The following is a 20,621-nucleotide window of genomic DNA, read 5'->3' on the forward strand; positions in this document are numbered from 1 at the left end:
ACTGCATATCAATATCCTGGCCACTATCAGATGTAGCAAGTGATGTTTTATAAAAATATAATGACACAGGCCAGGGATTTGGCTCAGTGATTCTGCTGTCTACCTCGCAAGCACAAGGGCCCCAGTTCAAATTCCGGTAGGAAAAAAAAAAAAAAAGGAAAAAAAAACCCCATAAAGACAGAGGGCCTTCTCCAATATTTGCTGTGCTGTCCTGTGGGCCATAGAAAGACAAAGATAGGATTTAAGGTTGTTTTTGAAGAGATCAATGTCAGTTCACATAGAGATCAAAAATTTTGGATTGAGAGCCTCAAAATACTTAATAATGTAACATTTCCACTATTTACTAAATTCAGAGTTAATCAATAAAATAATTGGCAAATTATTTCCCAGTTTTGCATAAACATGATGTTTACAGGGATGGGGAGGATAGAGGTCAACTGTATTTAAAATGCGAAGGCTGAAAATCTTTATGCTTTCAGTCTTTTAGCCCAGTAATTACAGGTGGTGAATTTTAAGAAGAATTAAGCCAATTAGCTCCTATGGTGCCAGTCTAGAAAGCTTTGGAGAGTAGTTGATAGCTCTTGAAGAATTTAGAAAATGTTTAGTCAATTAGCCAAGATGTTCTTTATTCCATGAGATACCACATGAAAAATACTTTTTGTTTCTTGAGTCCTTCATCTTCTACTGCATGTGGCACAACCAACCAATGAATTTTCTATTTTTAGTGTCCATCAAGTTTCTGTATCAAAGGTCATAAAGTAATATTTTGAGAATTTCACTTCCACTGGACTAAAGGCCCAGGAAAAGAATTGCTATCTTTATCACCATACATCTGTAGAGGTGCCTGCCAAAGAATCTAAAACAAATCCCCACTTTCCATGTCATATGTGAAATGTGGATTGTTCACAGGTGGCTAAGCACACATTTGACTCTTGAACCCATCAATAGGCAATCATGGTTGCAAGTCTTTCACACATCTACTTTTCCCACAGGACACTATTTGGCCATTTACAGATTTCTTGAAGGTGCTGAAATGACAGTTTGAGACTTATTCTTCTGCTCTTTCTTCCTTCAATTTATACAACTGTAGGCATTAACCAACTCACCTGCATTCAGTCTGAAGAGCACACTATCTTCATAGGCACCTGCTTGTAATGACTCCTCAGGAAACCTGACATTGATGACGCATTCTGTTAACTGATGTTCTTTTGAGTTGTGATTAAATGTTGCTATTAAATTTCTCCTTTTGTCTTCTCTATGTTCAGGTCATTCCACAGACTTGTCCTTGCTCCCGACATCTATGTGCCCTCTTCAGAGGCTGCTACATTCTTGGATACAGACTGGGTGGTGGTGGGTGGTCCAGAGGTATTTTGGTACTTAAATTCTCATTCACGTCCTTTCCTGTGTACCGGCAGTAGTTCTGTCATCACTCACTTTACTTTTCCTCAGCATCTTACTTTTGAGGTATGCGTAAAAAATATCTTTACTGCAGAACCAACTAAGCCTTTGTAAACTAAAAACTAAACTACCCTATGATCTTGTTATCCCTACCTTGGTTGGGATGGAGTTTTTATACCAGATGGTAATTTTTTTTTTCTTTAGACTTTTTTGATTTTAAAATTCCTTTAAAATGTAAATAAACATCGGGCTGGGGACTAAATTGATTTTGTCATGATTGGCTGTACAATGCCTCATTTATTATGCAAAATCTATGCCAATGATTCCACAGAATAAAGAAAATATTTTTGAGGAAAGCAGATGGTTTTCAAATAAGACAAAAACTTTTCAGAAATCTTCCATCAGGAAATAATATGACCCCCTCCCCACAGTCAGAATTATTTTCACAAAAGACGACAAGAAATAAGTCTTTATTTATCTTGTTTCATTACTGAAAAGATGGCTAGGAAACAAAGAATTTCAAGGAATTAGGCTATATTTAGAGGGTATTTAGAGGATATTCATTAGGTAACAATTTAATATTTAATTTAAAAATCCAAACAAATCTTAATTCACCCTTTAAAATTTCACAGCCATGGTATGGGAGAATCTTAACGATCTCAGTTAACTGGTGTTAGCAAAATACAGGTGCCTGAATGAGCCTAAATTATTTACATGGATCATAAAGTGTTTATGGATGAACAGTCTGATTTGCTATAGGAATAGGCCATGTTCACTGTTATATATTTTGCCTATTCATTGTTTTTTATAAGTCTTCAGACACTAAATCTCAGTATTAAAAGATGTGAGTTACAGAGGGCTATAAAGTTACCCAGCTGTTCTCCAAAATGTTTTATGTTTAGTGGGTATTTATTTCTTTAATCATGTAGAAAAGTTGTCATCATGCTAGGCCAGCCAGCTTTACTTTGTCTTTCCTATGACAGCTATTGAACTGGTGAAGACACTAAGATGCATAAACATTCATTTTTAGTATTTGGTGAGCAGTATTAGAGTTTAGTGTCTGAAAAATATAGTTATATCAAGTTAACATATCTTGCTGTAACAGTTTTACTGCCAATTCTTTATCCCATGAGCTACTTCATAATTTCCCTCTAAACTCCAGTACACAAAATTTTAGTCCAAGTCCTTTCTTACTGTTTATCACAGGTAGGATAAAGTAGTAAAATAGCATTCTCCACCACACCCTACAGAGCAAGGATTCCAAAATACCCACTTTTTCATTACTTATAAACTATGGGCTACCTTTGTTTCTCTTAGGTGACAATGTAGTTACCAAAATATTTCTCATATCTTCCACTGAGTAAGTGTTATTCTCTGACTTCAATTTTTCTGAAAGTTTAGTCAAAACCTGAAATTTGACAAAAACTACACATTACAGTAAAGAGAGGAAAAAATATTTAATGTGTTTTCTACTAGTATACTGTTTTCTTTCTTTCTTTTCTTTTTTTCTTTTTGGGATAGAGGATTGAACTCAGGACCTTGTGCTTGTGAGGCAGGTGTGATGCCACTGAGCTAAATCCTAGAGCCTTTTGATTTTTAAACTTGAGTATTCTATTTTCTAAATTTAAATTATATGGGATCAATTTATGCAGCAAATTTTTGTAGCTAGCATTTGTATTTCCTATCTATAAATACAGAAGTTATGAAGAAAGTCATATAATTAAATTAGAAATTCCTTAAGAGGAAGAAGAAATAAATGCTGCCATTAACGAAACCATAAAACTGTAAGGAGCAAAGACTGTGTAGAGGTCTAGGGTGATGGAGCATGGGTCATGGAGGAAAAATTCCCCAAAGAAGCGTGTTTAAAACTATTGGAATAAATCCATTTCTGGGCATAAACTTCAGATTAACTTCTTGCCACTCTATCAGAGAAAATCTAGGACTGAAGAGACCACAGCATAAAATAATATCATATTATACAATAATCATATTAATGCCAGATGCAGAATTTAATAGTTTTTAGAACTTTCTATCCATTAGTTCTGTGCCGTCAGGTCATTCAAGAATGCCCAGGAAACTACTGTGCAGATCCTGATTAGACGGAGGTGCTGATCTTTGCTTTTCATCTTATGAATGGGGAAACTGAAGCATGATGGAATAAAAAGGAGATTAAGTGAGAAGTCAGAGAGGAGACTCCACACCCAGAGCACAAGTGAGTGTTCTATTGCCCCATTCTCACAATATGTCCCTTCCATACTTCCTGTCCTGGCACCCTCAGGACCCTCACAGGTTTCATGCCTCATCGCTTCCCTGAAGCATGCTTTGCAGTAGATTTGTTCCAATTAAAATGATTTTCCCAGACATTCTAGTCTGTCTGTCAGCAGAATTGCATGGGAAATTGGTAATAAAACAATAGCCCAAATGATTGTTACTATATTGCTTTTCTGACCTCAGAAGGGTATTAGTCACAGGGGGATCTTTACCAAAACTGCTGCTTCAGAGGAGAGGGAATTTGAGGGGCACTGGAAAGGAATGTGACGTTGAAACAAAAGTACTTTCAGTTGCTCTTGCTGCTTTCTTACTGGTAATCGCTTTTCAGTGGCTTGTGGACAGCTGCAAGAGACCCTGAGGGTGTGTGGCTTTAGTAGGTGTGAATGGTGCCATGAAATACAGTGTCTGAAATGTGTGCTCATCCATGCTCAGCGGAAGGCTGTGGTTCTGTCTTATCACGTTGGACATTTTATAAGTTTGTCTTTCATGTTTTATGAACTTAGAAAAAGCTGCTGCTAGAGTTTATATATTTTCTCAACTTTCAGCTATCTCTACAGCATATGATTATCTGTTGAATATTCTTTATATGAATAACTAAAATAACAAATGGAAGTAAACATATATAACCAGAGTCTCTCATCATGGTAATATTTAAAGTGATACGGTGTTTTAAGAGTTAGAATGGAAATTATAAACTCTCAAATGATTGAAAATTATTTAATTTTTAAACATTATTGGATTGTTACTTGTTTTATAAACATCTAAGCTTTAAAATGTTTTGACTACTTTTAGTAATTTCAAAATTAACTAAATAAATATAGTATTTTGTTTTGTGTTGAGTGAAATAAATCAGACACACAACCATAAATATTGCATGATTTCTTCTATATGAGAAGCCCGGAGTAAAACTAAAGAGGAAAATAAAAGGTAAATAATAGAAAGAAGGGAGATAGCTCATTATCAGAGCAGAGAGGATCAAGAGATGGAGGGAGAGGGGAGAGAGGGAAGGGACAGGGGATGAAAGAGGAAATTGGGATGTGCTATGTCCATATACCAACTCCACACAAGGGACGAAAACATTATGTACTGCAAATATGAACAAACACCAAACCAAACAAATAAAAAAATAAGATCGAGAGACGGGTGGATGGGGGAGGGAGAGAAAAGAAAAAGGATGAAAAAAGAATTAGGATGTGTTGTGTATATAAACCAACTTCCCACAAGGACTGTAAACATTATGTACTGCAATATGAACTAATGAAGTAAAATTTAGAAATTCAGAAAAAGTGTCAGTACCATTTGGTTTAAAACTACAATACCGAATAGCTTCTCTGGTGTGAAAAACTACAATAGTAAATAAGATACTAATGAGATAATTGACATTGTGAAATAGGAAGAAAAGGGCTAAATGTGTAGGGAAAGTGGGAAGGGTAGGGGAAAGGGAATAAGGGAAAAGAAAAGAATAGGAGAAAATGAAAAAATGGAAATAAAGAGTTTGTAAATGGGAGGGGAGGAGGGGGTGAAGGGAGGGCAGGGACAAAGGGAAAAAATGAGAACCAAGACCTGTCATGTAAAGGTACAAGATCCCAATGATGAATGTAACTGTACTGTATACCTAAAATGTACCAGTAAACTCAATAAAAATAGAAAATTAAAAAAAAATTAAAAAAAACCCTACATTGTTAACTTCTTCCCCTCCCATCCAGTTTGGGCTTCCTAATAATGAGGTCTGTTCATGGTTTCTACTGACCCAACCTAGAAACAAGGAAAAAGTGTTAGAGCAAAGAATCTATTTCACTTCACTTATCTTGGGTTTGGCTGTGTGTTCCTGAGCTGCTTCTCTGGCTAAGGAAGTTGACCACATTCACTACTTCTCCATGATATAATTCCAACACTTATTTTCTTGGTGTATCCTAATGCGCATTCCTTTTTGTATCTCTAGGATTTTCCCACTATACTCCAGATCAAACCTTGTTTTCTCAACTCCCACCACCGGGTGACTGTCGATAGTTTCTAGCTACTGGCATTCCTACACCTGCATGGAAAGGAGGGTATTGAGGATGGACAAGCCAGAGTTACTTGCGTGGCATTCCTTGATAACACTACTGGCTGCTCCCTGGTGGATAAGCAGTGTTATAAAGACTCACAGAGACACGGGCTATATACAGTATTTGTGCACATGATAGAATGAGAGAGAATTCTCCATGACTCCATGTGCAAATGAAACTCCCAAGGAAGACAGACTGAAAATACTTAGGGTTTGGAATCTATCAGAACAGACCTTCAGACTTAGCTCTTCCACTTCATGCTTTCTAAATATATGACTATTAGTTTATGGCGTAGACCCTCTAGCAATTAAATTCTTTAATTCCTCATATGTAACATGTCAATAAGGGGTACGTAAGGTTGATGCTAGCTTTAAATGACATGTGGCACTCCACTAAATGCCTGTAACTTCCTTTTTCCTTCTCACTCATTCCATGAAAAAGACATAAAATCCACAGTTTCTCTTTCCAGTCCACTATTTTTTTGAGAAGAAGAAATTGAAAGGTGTTTAGGTATGTGGGCAGATAACATGAGGTGGGGTGCAGAGGGGAAGTGGGAGCACCACCTGCTCTAAGAGGCAGTGAACCCTACTTCATGGGCTCCAGGTACAAATCTTCCCGTATCTTGAGCAGAGTGTGGAGCTTTGCGGGTTTCTCATTTGGGTGGAGTATAATGATTAGACAGATGTACAGAAACAGGGAGCTATCCCATTTAATCTATAAAGATGTAGCTTTAAGATCAAGGGATGGAATGGGATGAACAGGAAATTAATATCATAGGAGAGGAGTATAAAATATCCCCTTGAATAAATTCATAGTCATATATAGTTTTCAAACAATTCTTAAGCTTGCAATTTCTGTGGTTATCTATAAAGATGAAAAATTCAAAATCTTATGTTTATTCACTTTAATATTTATGAGAAATATGCATGGTAGAAGTTTGAGGATATGAAGTGAGAGCCAAACACCCAGTATGCCCAGAAACACATTAAGACTTTTATATTAGCTGTCTCCAAAATCCATTTCTGACAGAAAAACCAAAGCTGAATGGTATTTCTACCTTTGAAATAACGGGATGGCAATAAGCTTTAGCACTGTTTCTCCCTAAGGGAAAATATACTGAGTAGTTTTGATAAAATTTTGTATTGAGGAGTAGGGATTGATGCATAGGTAGAACTCAACAAGGGAAGACACAATGAGAAGAGAGAAGTAAAACACAGAAGAAGCACTGAAGACTTAACTTTAACGCAAATGTTTTTGAGCTGCGCTCTACCATAAAATGTTGACAATCAAATTTGTCAGCTGTTCTTGAGAGATTTGGCAGCTGCATATAAGTAACTAAACAGCTCTGGTCTTTGGTCTTCTCTTCAATTATAATATTATTTTGGGTAGTAGGGGGATATTATTTAACCCCTGAATGAAGGGGAAAAAAGTGTTTATGTAAGAGATTTAAACAGATTAAGGAAGTTAGATTATTTACCTTTATCTTGATATTAATTTGTTGAAATATTAATTCAAAAAGCAATTAATTAATTGTACCTGTCTTATAAACATCATTTAGAATACTCCATCTTGATCTTTAATTGCCTTTTGCCATGCAGATTTTGAAGAAAATGGTTAGCTTCAGTTGCTTTTTATTCCCTGCAGTGATCTAATTTTAAAAAAGATTTTTTTTTCTATTTAGGCAATTGGTACTTTATTTCCTGTTGTCCATAAAGTCTTAAAAATTAAGATTGGAATAGAGTCCCTTTAAAGGAAGTACATGGAAATTGCAAGATGAGCCTCATATCTGAATTTTAGAATACCATGGTAAATTTTTATTGTGGACTAGATGTCACATAGAAATGTAAAAATTAACATGGAGACCTATTCTGTGGCAGATTCCAGTATTTTATTGTCCAAAGGTTAGAAATGCTTCAGATCCTATTCAGCTACAATCTGATGCTGTTTTTTGCATAACTGTTTTTAGACTTACTCCTTTATAATTCTCTTTAATTCTGTAGTTGGAACCAACCCCAATTTGATTTTGTTGCCTCTAATAGCTTTCTATTCCTAACTACTCATTTGATACCAACTTAGAGTTATTTCTGTCTGTTCTCTTTTGTACAATTTGCATGTAGCTTTCTTTTCACTGGTTGTTAAGAGCAGTTTTATTACAAAAAATTAATTTAGGATGATTCCACTTTTTTCTATTAAAATTTCTTTCCTGTGAAGTCAATAACTTTCTGTTTGTCCTGTTGAAGGTGGTGCTATAGTCATTCCCCTTTATTCATCTAACAAATCTTGCCAGTTATTATTGTACAGATGAGAAAACTGAGGGGCAGAGACTCCAACTTGAATAAACCACAGAGTTGGAAGGCTGTATAATGAGGATTTAGTTTTTCATCTTTTCTCACTCTTGCTGGTCTCTAATGTTAGTGTGTCCTATGATTCAGTTCATTTCCATACTCCTTTCCTGCCTCATTGGTAATCATGCTGTGTGTGTTGTTTTTGTTGTTGCTTTTCAGGGCTGAATTTGACCCTAGGCCCTCAGCTATGCTAGGCAAGCAGTTTAACCCTGGGTTACACCTGCAGTCCATTCATGCTTTCCGGATTCTTGTTTTAAATAGTTATTATGCGATTCCAGATGTGTTCATCTAGGCCCGACTCTCCTGAAACTGAAACACCATGTATGTGTTTTCCTTGTTGCTGTCTCTACTTAAATATGCAATAGGTATCTCAAGCACAACTATTCAAAACAATTACTTTTTGCTAATCTTCCGAACTCCATGTCAAATTTCTCTCAGCTCTTCCCACTTAATGCAATATCACAGACTTCTCTCAGGTGCTCAAACCAAAATTATTGGTCTTTTAAAAATATGCCCTCATCATCCTCCTCTCTTATCAATCACGTGATATATTTCAAATCCTCTGTCCCTCTCTCCTTTCCTCCCTCTGTTTCCCCCTTTCTCTTCCTCTCCCTTTTCTCGGTACCCACTTAATATCAGGTAAGAAAACCCTAATCCAGAATTTCATTGTAATTCATCCAGCCAAAGACAGGAGGCTCTACATAGGTTTCCCTGATTCTACTGTTATCTCCCCAAATGTATTCTCAATGCTGTAGTAACAATCTTAAGTCAAAAATTGTGCTTTAAAGAAATCTCTACAGTGGATTCCCATTACATGTAGGATGAATCAAAATGCCTTATAGGTGACCTTCTTGTCTGAATTACTCTTCCTATTATCCAGATCTTAGATTAATGGCATTTCCTCAGGTACACTGTCTTTGACTATCCAGTGTAAAAGTAATGACGTGGTTACTTGTAGATCATTTGTTGTATACGTTTACTTATTTTTTTTTTCTGTTTTTACTACATCATAGACTACATGAATCAAAAACTTCTCCATTTTAAGGGCAGAAATTTGTAATACTTTTACTCATTTGTCATAAGTGTTAGGACTGGCACTCATATAACAAAAGACAAATTGACAAGAGAAAACTATAACGCTTTAGTATGATCAAAGTTGTACATACATAGGGGTCTGCAGAAATAAAGATCCAAAATCTCAGAGACCATGGTCTGTTTTTATGCATTGTTTTGATGAAAAGTGGAAGTCATGTAGACATGTGATAGAACAAAAAAGTGTGATCCATTGGTAGGAGCCTTGGATGGAACCCCAGTGAGGACTTCTGTTGGTTCAGATCCTTTTTGGTCTCTCTGTGAGACAATCCTCCTCCTCTGTTTGGGGCAGAACATGAAGATCTTGTAGGAAGAAAGGACAGTGACTAGTGTAGGTTTTATGATTTTCCTTGAGTAAGAGGTGTTCTAGTTTATCTCACGTGCCTAGTGGAAGATGAAATCCTAGTTTCTATGATTGTGTGAGAAAGAGGAGAGGAGGCAGAAGGAGGCCAGAGAAACGTCGTTTCAGAGGTCTTTCCAAAGTCCTTCAGTTTAAGGTACTTCCAGTGGCAAAGCGTCATATTTCAGGAAATTATAAACATTTAAAAAGCGCTCCAACACCAACTTGGTATCATTTCTACCCCTAGTGCTGGACACAGACTATGTATTTAGTAAGTATTTGTGGCAAACACACATATCCAAACAGGCAAATTCCTTGCCATCCTAACTAAAATCTAATCTCTAATGCATTATTGTCAATTATAAACATCTTTTTTACATATTTTTTTAGAAAATTTTTTTAGAGGTGGAATTGCTGGGCAAAAGGTAACCATAATACTAGACACAGACTATGTATTTAGTAAGTATTTGTGGCAAACACACATATCCAAATAGACAAATTCCTTGCCATCCTAACTAAAATCTAATCTCTTATGCATTATTGTCAATTATAAACATCTTTTTTTACATATTTTTTTAGAAAATTTTTTTAGAGGTGGAATTGCTGGGCAAAAGGTAACCATACTTTTCATTTTGATAAATATTGTAGAACTAGTGCTAAGAAACTTACACCCACACTTACCTGCTGTGGATGAGACTTCTTTTTCCTCTAGTCTCTTAACAACAGTGGATACTGTGAAGTGTTTTTCAATCTTTGCTAACCCTAAAAGAAGAAATTGGTATTTCAGTATTATTTAAATATGCATTTATTTGATTACTAGTAAAATTTAAAAAATGACTTCAAAATTTAATTGCCATTAACATTTTATGTCTTACCCATTATATTCTCATGTCTATTTTTCTGTTTGTTTCCTTTTACTACTGAGTGTGACTTCTTTTCATGTCATATTTCAGTTTTTCTTCCTACTATCCCTTACTATTTTTTCTTTCAACTTTCCTTCTCATGCTATACATGCTGGGATCTAAAGCAGATCTATTCTTTCAACATGATCCAAATAATGCTCTTTGGAAGGTTATTTTACAAATTATCTTTAGAAGAATTTTTGGTCAAGCAAGTTTAAGAAATTTGAGATTCTGTTTGTTTTAGCAGGTTTCTATAAAAGCAGTACCCCTTAGACTCTTTAATATTGTAAAATGGTTTGTAAATCTCCAAGAAAGGGGTAAAGAAAATGATTCTGATAAGTATTTCTTCATTTAAATTCTTTTTGGAAATATTTTAACTGCACATAATTTGGGAAACCAGTCTATATTGATCCATCTAAGCCTTGGCCAGATTTACAGTTTTATAATTCATGCTCTATTATATTTCTTAATGTCATAAGGTCCTTCCTGTCATATTTTTGTATAGTAGTATGAAGAATTCTTAAATAGTAGTGACAGCTCTCCCAGAATGGAACATTTTATTTTCTTCAGTTTTGAGGGCAAAATACGCCATGAAAATTTTTATGCTTCTGTAGGAGAGATGTTGCTTGATGCTTTTAATTTTTTTCTTATTATTTAAATTTAAAGAAAACAAAATCTAAGATGATGACACTGAAGTTTTCCAAAGGCTAATTATGGCTAATCATCTATCAGTCCAGATAATTCATAAAGAGCAAAACAAAATCACCCCTAGGCAGAGACTAGTTAATATAAAAGAAATGAAAAACCTAAGAAAATTTGATAATCACAATTCTGAATAGTAAGGATGAACTAATAGGGAGAGTTGGAGAAAAAGAATTAGTAATAAGAAATGTGTTCCAAAGCATACAGTATTTAGCCACTGTTTATTTCTCCAAGTTTTAATTTTCTTCAAAATCATACTATAATTTTTTGAAGAAAGGCTTCTTGGGTTAAGGAAAATACAGTTGAAGTTGACTCTGGATAGTTTTAGCTAGGCAGAGCATCCTGATCAGACAACTTAGTAGTAAAATATACCTTCTGTATGACATTAACAGAATTAGAATGCCAGTAGTGATCTTGTTCTAATTGAATAACTCCTGTACCCGATTCAGTAATAGTTGGGTTTAAGTACTGTCTCTGTCACTAGTTATGTACCTCTGCAAGTAGCTTATTCTTTCTGACTTCTGAATTGCTGATCAATAGTGTGTTGACACCAGGTTGCAAGAGAGATCTGCTTATGAATATATCTTCCCAATTTTGCATTTAGTGATGGTGCATTGGTAGCTCAACATATTCATGATGGGATTTAATATACCACAGAAGTGCCCAATGCTATCAATCAGGCCTCTCTTGTTATTGCTTCCAGAGAAGCTTTCTTAGTACACCACTGTCTTTAATCTATATTAACTTTGGAGAATTGTTGAAAAAATGAAATGGTTTAAACAAATATGAAATCACTGTATTAATAAACTTGCCCAACTGAAGGCATTACATTCAATTTGATGGTTTTCTCTAAAGTAAGTATTTCTTTAAAAGTGGATAGTAACAAGCTATAGATTTCTAAAAAGGACAAGCTTGAAGTGTACAATTTTCATTTGGCTAATTTTTGAACTATTTTAAGTATTTTCATAGAATACATATTTTATACATATTTTATAATAAAATAAGTACAGGTTCTTTTCTTCAATACAATCTTTTTTCATTAAGTTTATTGGTACATTTTTGGTATACAATATGATGACATTCATCATTGGGAATTTGTAACTTCACATGATATATCCAGGTTTTTATTATTTCCCCATTCCCCTGCCTTCCCTTCAACCCTGCCACCCCTCCCTATTTAAAAACACCGTGTTTCCATTTTTTTCCTTTCCTTCTTTCCTTTCTCCTACTCCTTTCACTTCCTCTTCCTCTTTAGACCTTTTTTCCTGTTTCACATAATCTATTATACTTTTTAGTCCTTATTTACACTTTCAGTGTCTCATAGCAGGGAAACTATTTTGTATTTACAATTGTGTGTCCTATTTATTTCACATAAGATTGTGGCCTCAATGTGCATCCATTTAGCTGTAATTGACTCTAGTTTCTCACTCTTTATGGTTGAGTAGTACTCAAATTTATAAAAAACAAATGAACAAATAAATCACATTTTCTTTATACAGTCTCTAGTTCATGGGCAATTGGGATGTTTCCAGTTTTAGCTATATATATCACTATAAACATAGGTGTGCATATATTGCTGTGCTGTGATTCTTTTAACTCTTTTGAAAGATACCCAGCAGGGGAATAGCTGGGTCAAATGGGACCTCTAATCCTAGTTGTTTGAGGTATCTTCATACTGATTTCTGCAGTGGTTGCCCAATCTGCACTCCTACCAATAGTGGAGAAGGGTTCCTTTCTCCCTACAGCCCCACCAGCATTTATTATTGTTTAATTTCTTGATAGCAGCCATTCTTTGTGGGGTAAGGTGGAATCTCAGTGCTGTTTTAATCGGTATTTCTCAAATAGCCAGTGATGTTGAACTTTTTTCATATTTTTGTTTTCTGCTTTTACTTCTTTGTTGGAGAAATGTCTGTTCATTTCAGAGGCCCATTTTTGAATCAGGTCTTTATATTTGGGGGGTCTGATTTTTTTGCATTCTTTATTCTAGATAGTAGTCTTTAGTCTGAGGAATATCTAATAAATTTTTTCAACATTGTAAGTTTTCTCCTTGCTCTGTTGGTGGTTTTTCTTATAGTCCAGAAGCTTTTCTAAACAGAATGAGATCTCAGTTGTTGATTCTCTGTGCTAGTTCCCATGGTACTTAGGTTTTGTTCATAAAGTCTTTTCCTATGCCGATGTGTTCAAGAGTTCTAACCTATCTATCAGCAAGTTTAGTGTTTCTGATCCACTTTGATTTTAGTTTAGTGCATGGTGAAAGATATGGGTCTAGTCTTAATCTGTGGTGGGTTGAAATCCAGTTTTTCCAACACCATTTATTAAAGAGGCTGTCTTTCCTCCAGTGAGGGTGGTTGGCTCTTTTGTCAAAGATGAGGTGGCCTAGAATGTTTGAAGTTGTGTCAGCATCTTCTAATCTATTCCACTGATCCTTCGGTCTTGTTTCTTTGCTGGTACCATACTGTTTTATCACAGTGGCTTTTTAGTATAGTTTCATGGTGGGAACCATATACTTTTTAAAAGTTTAGCTACTCATTGTAATTTAGGCATAAAAAGCTGATCACAGTAGTAAGGCTGATACTAAGAAAAACTGCACAGAGATTCCCAAGAAGTGGTACTGATGTAGTTTAGATTTTCCACTTAGCTTATTATGGACTATGTAATTTCATTCTTTTTTACCTGAATAAAAACATCAAAGTACAGACTATGTTTGACTTTGACTAATTAGATATATTAATGAAAAAAGTAAGGCTCAATTCTGATCAGAGCTATCAATACTCTGCTGTGGTAGAAAGAACACTGACAGCTGGATAATAGTCCTTCAGTGGCCATCATAAAAGGATAAAGAAAAGAAACTATAAGGGGAGATTCAGCTCCATTTCACTCTTTCTTCTTATTTTCCCTTCAAAGCAATCTTCTGGCATGCCACTTCTCACAGTTTTAGAGAGCATCTTGTATAGACTGATGTTGGAAGGGTTCTGTTTATATAGGTGAGATTGATAGCATGTTTTATGAACAGGTTAGAAAATCAGAAATATCTATGATATTTTTACAGGGAACAGATGGGAAATTGTTAAGAAATCTGCTAGTTCTACAGCTACAGTTCACATACTGATTGTATTAAACAAACTGAGGATAATGAAATTGCTTACAGAATGTTCTTTCTTAAGTTGTTGATTTTGGATTTGCTGTAGTTTATATATTGTTTAAAATCACTCTTTTATTTTTTGTCTCATTTCCTATAAAAAGAAGTTGGTAGTCATTGCATAATAATTTTATTTAAGTATGCTTTTGAATGAAAATATTTTGTGTCTAGAAATTGGAACTTTAGCCTGGTTAGGTCATCTGCCTCAGAACAATCTCTTTCATTGCCCCCTAGAAGCATTTGGTGTGTCAAATGTGTTTTTGACAGGTTAGATGAGTCTTTTAAGAACTGATTTTTTAAACATTATAAGACTCCAAATTTTGACTAGCAGAGTAAAAGCCTTTAACCATATTTAATAAAAGTGAAGTTCTTTGTCCTTTTTAAGTAAGCCCTTGTCTATAGTTCATTTTTAAGAGCTTGAACTGTAGCCAAACTAATGCTTCGATACAAGCAGAAAATATTAGTCAGGGGGCCACTAAAATAATAAAAGAGAATCCGAACCAAGAAAGACCAATTGAAAAGTGGCTAGACTTCTGTAGTCAGCAAAATACAAATGTTAATGATATTGACAAATCTCTAATTAATCAGGTGACAAGGTTTGCTATGAAGTCAGCACTTACTTTGATGAAATAACACAGGCTTATTATTAAACACAAGTAAAATTTACATTGATTGGCAATAAAGAGCAAGATTTTAAATTAAAATGTGGACTTCATGAAGATTAAACTCATTTTAAGAAGGCTTATGCTTAGAAATACATTTTGATTTTCCTAAAGTTCAACCCATTTAAATTAATTTAATTTGGCCCTGAAAGTCACTATCAAAGTTTACTTTGTTCAGTAGCACTGTTTGAATACTCAGAACAGATCAGACCAGGAAGCAGGAAGTTCCAGAAACCCAGCAGGCTGCTTATTTATGTAAGACTGAGGGTCAATGACTTTCTGACTTTGTTGGTTATTGTAGCCTGATATTGAAGGGAATATAAACTGTCAACCTTTCACTCAACTTGTGTATTTAAAGAACAATATAAATATCTTTCTCTTTTGTAACTTACAAAAAATGGAGGTGGTTAGTGGGGTAAAATGTTAAAACTTTATTCATATTTTTCTGAAGATACTGGTCAGCGTCTTGTCTGTACCACTGCATACTTTTTCTCAGTCAAAAGCCGTTTCTTCTGCGGCTCCCTCTCAGCAGCAGTCTGTTTGCCACTTTGCCTATTTAGATCCTACCCAGCTTTTCAGGGTGGACTCAAGCTTTTATGTGACTTTTCAGGACCATTCCAAATCATATTTCAATTTTCCACTTTTTCACATCTTCAGGAGGTAGAGTTGGTAACAGTCACTTAGCAGTGCTCGTGAAGCTTATAATATTGAAAAGCTTAAGGGTTATAGCCTCTGTGTACTTAAAATGTAGAACTCCAAATATAAGTTAAAACAAATTCTGGAATTGTGACCTGTATATTCATTGCAAATTATTAATGTTCTGTTTTATTTTTTATGAGTGCAGATTTGTAGTACATAACGGTCACATTCCTCCATGGAAGTTGGTACATGTATGTAACACATTTTAATTCTTTTTCTATCCTCTTCCCTTCCCCTCTCTCCCTCTCCCTCCTTCCTTATCTTGCCTTCTTTCCCATTTGCAAAAGCTCTATCTCCCTACCTCCTATTATGTGCCTTTTAAATTACTCTTTATTTATATTTTGGGTATCTCATACAAAAGAAAACATGATATTTAAACCTGTGCATCTGATTTATTTCACTTAACATTGTGTCCCAAGGTGTATACATTTTCCTACAAATGCCTCAAGTTTGTGAATTTTATGGATGAGTAGTATTCATTCAGTAAACATACCACATTTTCTTAATCCATTCTTCTATTGATAGACATATAGGCTGATTCCAAGATTTGGCTATTGTGAATTTTGCTACTATAAACATGGATATGCATGTATCATCGGAATATGTTGTCTTTAATTCTTTTGTGAATATAACTAGAAGAACAATAGCTGGGTTGAATGAAATTTCTGGTTTTAGTTCTTTGAATAATCTCCACACTAATTTCAATAGTGATTATACTAGTCTATATTCCTACCAACAATGTAGAAGTGTTCTTTTTTCACTACAGCCTTGCCAGCCTTGTTACTATTTGATTTTTTTGATGACAGCCATTCTTTCCAGAGTAAGATGGGATCTCAGTATTAATCTTAATTTGCATTTATCAAATGCCCAAAGATATTGAACATTTTTTCATGTATTTATTGGGCATTCGTATTTATTATGAAAAGTGTCTATTCATTTCATTTGCCCATTATTTGATTGGGTCTTCTATTTTCAGGTATCTAAGTTTTTAATTTATTTATATATTCTAGATATTAGTCCTCTAAGAAATAGCTGGAAGAAATTCTTTCCCCATTCTGTAGATGTCTCTTTACTGTTTACTTTGCTGTGCAGGAACTTATTAATTTGACATCATCTTATTTGTTGATTCTTGGTAAAATTTCTTGTGCAACTGAGTTTCTGTTGAGAAAGTCTTCATGTAAGCCTATGCCTTCTAGAGTTTTACCTTCTTCATCTTCCAGTAAGTTGTGTTTCTGCTTTAATATTTAGATCTTTGATACATTATTTTGATTTTAGTTTACTACATGGTGAGAGATATGGGTCTAAGTTCAATTCCTGCATGTGTATAGCCCATTTTCTCAACACAATTTGTTAAACAAAGTTATCTTTTCATCAAGCATAAGTTTTTGATCCTTTTTCGAAAGATCAGGTAGCTGAATGTGGCTGAAGTTTTTTTCTGTATCTTCTATTCTGTTCCATTATGTGTCTGTTTCTTTGCCAGTATTGTGGTGTTTTTGTGACTTTTGTAGCTTTGTATTATAATTTCAAGTCTGAGATTGTGACAGCTCCTACTTTGCTCTTATTGTCTAGGATTGCTTTTGCTTTTCTGGGTTTCTTCTGGTTCCATATGAATTGTAGTATTGTTGTCTCTAGTTCTGTGAGGAATGCTATTGTTGTCTTGCTTGGGATTGTGCTAAGTCTCTGTATCCATTCCAGAATTATGGCTATTTTGACAATATTTATTCTGCCTATCCAGAAACAGGAGTTATCTTTGCATTTTCTGATGTCTTCTTGATCTCTTTTTTCAGACTACTGTAGTTTTTGTTGTAGAGATATATCATTTCCTTGCTTAGGTTAATTCCTAAGTACTTAATTTTTCTTGATGCCATGGTGAGAGGTATTGTTTCCCTAATATTGTTCTTGTTGAGTTTGGTATTAGTGCATAGGAACACTATTAATTCTTGTGTTTTGACTTTATATCCTGCTATGCTGATGAATTTGGTTACTCTAAGAGGTTTTGTATGTGTGTGAACTATTTTTAATCTTTTATGTAGAGGATAAGGTCATTTGCAAATAATGATAATTTCACATCTTCATTCCTAAAATATCCATTTTATTTCTTTTTCTTGCCTGATTGCTCTGGCTAATATTTTTGAGAATTCTATTGAATAGTAGTGGTGATAGCAGACATCCTTTTCTTGTTCTTGATTTTACAGGGAACACTTGCAGTTTCTGCCCATTTAATATGATATTGGCGATTGATTTTACATAGATGTCTTTAACCATATTTTAAAATTTAAACATTCACTGTATGTTTTGATCACTCCCAGTATTCAATATTAAATATAACAATGAAAAATTTGGAACATACATCAACAATGGAAAAGTAAATTGTGAGTTATTTAGTCAATGGATAACCATGTCGCACGTATTACTATGAATTGCAAAACTTTTTTGAGGGAAAAGAGAAATCTTTAAATATTCAAAAATGTATTCAAATATAGGTTTCCTTTCCTAATAAGATTTTATTTTCTCAGTTCTGCCACCTCGCTACATATCTAGTCATCATTCTATGCTATGATACATGTGGTTGTTAAAGTGAATGAATTATGTACTTATTTTCCTTGGCATGTATGGTCTCATTACACTATTTTCCTCAGAAGCCTTAAGTGCTAATATTATCAAATGCTTCAGAAAAACATGAAACATTGGAATTGTAGAACTATAGATAGATCTTGACAGCAGTACAGTAAGCCATCTCTTTATCATTTCTGTCTAATATGTCACCACTATTACTCCTTTAGGGGAGAAAAAAAAAACCCTGCCTCTTTTAAAAGAAACTATCAGTTGTTTTAATGAAAGGAAACATGAATTAACAAACTAGACCAGAAAGCTAAACCTTTGTCTTTTGAGTCATTCTAAATTCAAAATGTAAAGTACAAAAAGTCATAAACACCTACTAATAAAGTAACTTACTTATGGGCAACAATACTGTAAAAGTCCTTGAACTCTTGTCTATTGCAAAAGAGCTAGCAGTGTGTTTCTATGACTCACTCCCATCACCACTCCACAAAGTACAAGGTAAAGACAGGATAATCTTGGATAAAATTCTAAAGAACGTGACTTGACCCCAAATTATCTGTGAAGTAGTACAATTACATGGAACTGCATTTGGGGACATTTAAAATTTCATATAATATTGGGCTTTTAACATTATTTGAAACAGAAGGGTTTTTCCATTTCTAGTGAAGAGGAGTCAAGTAAATGGTATGTTCAGACATAGTTCTCACAGGCTGTAGGTCACAGTGCTGCCTTTGCAGTATAATCTGTTTCATTTAAAAAGGCGCTCTGGAAAAACAATCATTGGTTGAGTGGAACTAAAAGTTCCATGTCACAGGCTGCTCAGTTTCACATTGGAAGAAGTGGTTTTTTGCTCTCGAGACTAAGGAAGAAAGCCAGATGACTTCAGGATAGGGTGCCACAGAGATTGTTGAAGAGCAAAGGTTCAAAAGCCAGATACAGTGAATGTGGATGAGGACACATTGCATATTAATTTTACAATGTTGTCTTTCTTTCTAGGAGTCAGCATTTAATATCTGTACCCACAGTATTTTTTTCCCAACTTATAAATGCTCTCAAGAAAGAGAACTTCCAGAATTGCTTCAGAAAGTGGCAAGGATGATGAGGTAAGTGTGTTAAAAATGAAGTCAGTGTTTTGAGGGGGATTAATGGAATGAGTCTTTTACTACAATAAAACAAATTGTATTTCAATCACACTTCACATGTTATTATCTCAAACAATTTAAAGTCCAAAACAAAGTCACTTATGAGAAAATGTTCAATTGTTATGCCTCCTCCCTTTTTAAAATTTCTCCACCTAGATGTTTGGAATGGAGAAAACTTCTGGAGTGTGTGGGCAGACAGTCAGGTGCTGTTCCCTGAGCTATCCATTGGACCATTGCTGGTTGTCTACTGGTCTAGACAGACTGCTGCATGTGTTGAGATGTGCCCAGTCCCGCCTTGTCATCTGGGGCCCTGTCCTGCTGTGCTATGTTTGTCATTATCCAGAAGCAAATTCTATAGTCTGCATTAGGCTCCCTCAGCCTTCCGACTCCATTGTGTTCCTGCTGTGTTAGTGGCAGCAATGCTGAAAATGAATTCTGTACGTCAAAGTGTCCAACCAGATAAGAATGTGAATGCATATGAATTTTTAAGGAAATACTGTGGAAGGAAACTGATGAAGAAGGAGGGGAATTGGGATGTGAGTGAGAGAAAAGCTAAGCAAGTGTCTAAGGTCAGGTACAGTCCCAGGGTCAGGCTGAGACTGAAGGAGTTCAGAAGCACAAATTATGTGTTGGGGTTTTCATTTTGCACAAGGATCTTGGGCTTCTTCACTCTTTCATCAGCTACTCACTGGCCACAAGGTGGGGGCTGGGAGAGGGTGGTTGATCATAAATATTTGGCACTTCTAGCAAGGTTGCTTTTGTAGCCCAAAGACAACTCTCTGTAAAAGATTAAGGATGCAGTCTTTGAGGAGTGCACAGCATTCAAAAATATCTAGTTGGCCACAGTTTCAGCAGAAAGTTATAAGAGATCTTGGTGCAATTTAATTCCTGCCATGGTTATTCTGAAGGTCAGAAAAGATTCTCCTAATCTCCTTCCTCTGATACCTATTTTAAAATTGTCATCAGCTAGCACTTCTATTTTTCAAGTTAGCATCCCAAAGGGGTAAACCAGATAACCATTTGAGGAATCCATTTTGGTTACCATGCACTTATGACTGCTGTGAATGCCCATTCAAGTCAAATTTGTGCCGAGTGAGATTTACTGCTCTGCACTTTCTGTATGATCAACTAAACTTCCATTAAGTGGCATTCCCACATGTAGTAAGTGTATATTGTAGACAAAACATAGAAAAATAATTCCCTAAAGAATTGGTGGATAACTGAAAGATGGAAAACTTTGGGGAGAATAAGCCACTGGATGAAGGGAGTGCTATAGACAAAAGGATCATCTTATTTCCTTAAGCTGGGATTGTATGTGA

Source organism: Fukomys damarensis, unplaced genomic scaffold (genome assembly GCF_012274545.1).
Source record: "Fukomys damarensis isolate Sample0158 unplaced genomic scaffold, DMR_v1.0_HiC HiC_scaffold_9, whole genome shotgun sequence".
In the NCBI taxonomy this organism is placed as follows: Eukaryota; Metazoa; Chordata; class Mammalia; order Rodentia; family Bathyergidae; genus Fukomys; species Fukomys damarensis.